This window comes from Phoca vitulina, unplaced genomic scaffold (genome assembly GCF_004348235.1).
Source record: "Phoca vitulina isolate PV1807 unplaced genomic scaffold, GSC_HSeal_1.0 scaffold19, whole genome shotgun sequence".
NCBI classification, from domain to species: Eukaryota; Metazoa; Chordata; class Mammalia; order Carnivora; family Phocidae; genus Phoca; species Phoca vitulina.
The window spans coordinates 19,582,201-19,586,007 of NW_022589722.1; the positions used below are offsets into that span (position 1 = coordinate 19,582,201).

The 3,807-nt window shown below is 40.6% G+C and overlaps 1 pseudogene; it reads right to left on the reverse strand.

Moving 5' to 3' along the window:
• Positions 1-2,721: 2,721 nt before the first annotated feature.
• On the reverse strand, positions 2,722-3,353 carry LOC116640101 (annotated as a pseudogene).
• Between the last annotated feature and the right edge of the window lie 454 nt (positions 3,354-3,807).

Here is a 3,807-nt window from a genome sequence, read left to right on the forward strand (position 1 = left end):
GCTGGGGAAAAGACTATAACTTCTGGGGGAGGGGCACTGAAACAGCTGGGGGCTGGAATCATCTGGAGTCTTCTCTACTCAGTTTGGCACCTGGGCTGGGATGATTTGAAACCTGGGCTCAGCTGGGGCTGTCAACCAGAGCATCCCCATGTGGCTCTCCATGTGGTTTGGCTTCTCATGGCCTGGTACCTGGGTTCTTAAAGGGAGCATCCTGAGAGAGATTCTAGGGAGGGAGTGTTACAAGGGACATACACAGAAGCTGCAAGACTTCTTTTAACCTAGACTTGGAAGTCACCAACATCACTTCCACTGCATTCTCTTCGTTACAAGAGAGTCCCTAAGGCCCACCCAGATTCCAAGGGAGAAAAATTAGACCCCACTTCTTAATGGGAGAGTGGCAAGGTCACATTGCAGAAGATCATGGGAGATGGGAAAAAGACTGGTTCAATTCAATAATTTTGGCTACACTTTCTTTTGTTGTGTGTTTTGTAGGTATTGTCTCATTGTCTTCTGGTGTTGAATGTTTCTGTGAGAAGTCATATGTTTCTGAGGAGAAGCTAATTTTCTTTCCCCTAAAAGTGACTTGATGTTTTTACTTGGCTGCCTAAATAATTCCTTATTTCTCTCTCTGGAATAATTTACATACCATAATATTTGCTCATTTCAAGTGTACAATATAATAATTCTTGGCAAATTTACATAGTTCATAGTTACATAGTTCTGCAACATTACCACAATCCATTATTAGAACACTTTCATCACCCCAAAAAGATCCCTCTTGCCCATTTGCAATCGATCCCTATTCACAACTCCCAGTCCCAGGCAACCACCTTAACTTTCTACTTTCTATCTACTTTCTATCTTTATAAGATTTGCCTTTTCTCTTATTCAACATAGTACTGGAAGTCCTAACCAGATGAGTTAGGAAAGAAAAAAAAAATGCAAGGCATTCAAATCAGAAAGGAAGAAGTAAAACTATTTCTATTTGTAGATAACATATTATATATGGAAAAACCTAAAGACTCCATCAAAAAACTTAGAACTAATAAATACAGTAAAGTTGCAGGATACAAAATCAATACACAAAAATCAGTTGCATTTCTATACATGAATAATGAACTATCATGAAGAGAAATTAAGAAAACAATCCCATTTACAATTGAATCACAATGATTAAAATACCTAGGAAGAGGGGCATCTGGCTGGCTCAGTGAGGACAGCATATGACTCTTAATCTTGGGGTCATGAGTTCAAGCCCCACGTTGGGTGTAGAGATTACTAAGAAAAATTTTTAAAAATTTTATTTTTTAAAAGATTTTTATTTATTTATTTGACAGAGAGAGAGACAGTGAGAGAGGGAACACAAAGCAGGGGGAGTGGGAGAGGGAGAAGCAGACTACCCGCTGAGCAGAAAGCCCAACACAGGGCTCAATCCCAGGACCCTGAGATCATGACCTGAGCCAAAGGCAGACACTCAACAACTGAGCCACCCAGGCGCCCCCTCCAAATTAAGATAAATAAAATAAAATACCTAGGAATAAATTTAACCAAGGAGGTGAAAGACTTATACACTGCAAACTATAAGACACTGGTGAAGAAATTGAAAAAGATGCAAATAAGTGGAAAGATATTCCATGCTCATGAACTGGAAGAATTAACATTGGGTTTTTGGGGAAGAATTAATATTGTTAAGATGTCCATACTACCCAAAGCAATCTACAGATTCAGTGCAGTCCTTATCAAAATTCCAGTGGTATTTTTCACAGAAATAGAACAAACAACTACAAAATTTGCATGGAACCACAGAAGACTCTGAATAGCCAAAGCAATCTTGAGAAAAAAAAGAACAAAGCTGGAGGCATCACATCTCCTGACTTCAAATTATGTTACAAAGCAATAGTAATCAAAATAGTATGGTATTTGTATAAAAACAGACACATAGATCAGTGGGAAAGAATAAAGCCCAGAAATAAGTCCATGCATATATGGTCAATTAATCTACAACAAAGGAACCAAAAATATATAATGAAGAAAGGATAGTCTCTTCAATACATGGTGTTGAGAAAACTGGACAGCCATTTGCAAAAGAATAAAATCACTATCTTACACCATACACAAAAATTAACTCAAAATGGATCAACACTCAAACATAAGACCTGAAACCATAAAACTTCTAGAAGAAAACTTGGTAGTAAGCTCCTAGACATTGCTCTTGGCAATAATTTATTGGGTTTGACACCAAAAGCAAAGGCAACAAAAGCAAAAATAAGCAAGTGGGACTACATAAAACCAAAAAGTTTCTGTACAGCAAAGGAAACCACCAACAAAATGAAAAGGCAACCTATCGATTGGAAGAAAATGTTTACAAATCATATGTCTGATAAGGGGCTAATATTAAAAAGTATAAAGAATTCATACAACTCAGTAGAAAAACAATCAATTTTTTTATTTTTTGTTTTTTATTTTGTTAAAGACATATTTATATATCAGCATCATGATCAGACTATTACATTTAGCGATCAGCAGCATGGGTGCAAAAAAAAATCTATATTAAAACCCTTTGTTGGAACGCTTTACACCTTCCACAGAACAGAAACTACAGTAACCTGTTATACAATTAGTCACAAATACAGACCTTGAGTTTTTTGCCCATACGCATGAGCGTTGTCTAAAACATGTCTTCTTTGTAGCAGCTCGGCCCTGCCGCCAGCGTGCTTGAGTTCACAAATCTGCTGCAGCCTGTAGCTTCCCTGTCACTCGTCTGGCTCTCCCCTCCGGCTGAGCTTTGTTTCCTGGCAGCAGTGAAAATCTCCTGTCACTGCCGTGGCTGCTGCTGCTGCTGCTGGAACCGCTGTAACCACCTTGGTTTCACGGTTTGGCAAAGTATTGGCCTCCGCCACCATAGGGGCCAGAGCTTCTGCCTCCAAAATTTCCTCCTCTCATGGGTCCAAAATTTGAAGACTGACTGTTGTAACTGCCAAAATAATGATATTCTGCCACCTCCAGAGTTGCTTCCAACATTACCAAATCCGTTCTAGCCGTCCCCACTGCCACCATATCCACCACCTCGACTGCCACCAAAGTCCCCTCGCCACTGAAGTTTCCTCCACGAACAAAGGTGTCATTCCCACCAAAACCACCTCCATGGCCACCACCAAAGTTTCCAGAACCACTTCGCCCTCTTTGGCTGGATGAAGCACTAGCCATCTCTTGCTTTGACAGGGCTCTCCTTACTTCACAGTTGTGGCCATTCATAGTGTGGGATTTCTGAATGACAGTTTGTCTGCAGAGTCATGGTCATCAAATGTTACAAAAGCAAAGCCTCTGTTGTTGCCACTGCATCTGTCAGTCATGATTTCAATCATTTCACTTGTCCCCTACTGTTCAAAATAATCTTAGATGATGTTCTTCTGTGTCTTCTTTAACGCCACAGACAAAAATCTTTTTCACAGTTAAGTGGGCACCAGGCCTTTGAGAATCTTCTCTTGAGACAGCCCTCTTTGGTTCCACAACTCTTCCATCCACCTTGTGTGGCCTTGCATTCGTGGCTGCATCCACTCCTCCACAGTGGCATACATGGCAAACCCAAAGCCTCTTTGGACCTGTCATGACCACACAGTCCATAAGTGTTCCTGTTGCTCATAAAGGCTCCTTGGATTCTCATCGGTTGTTTCAGAGCTCAAACCTCAAGGAAGAGCTTCCACAGCTGTTCAGGGTCTTTCAGAGACTCTGACTTAGACATAACAGTGGTGGGAGGGGAGACTTTAACGATGCTTACTTGGCAGTGTCCATGGGCAGAAAGGCACA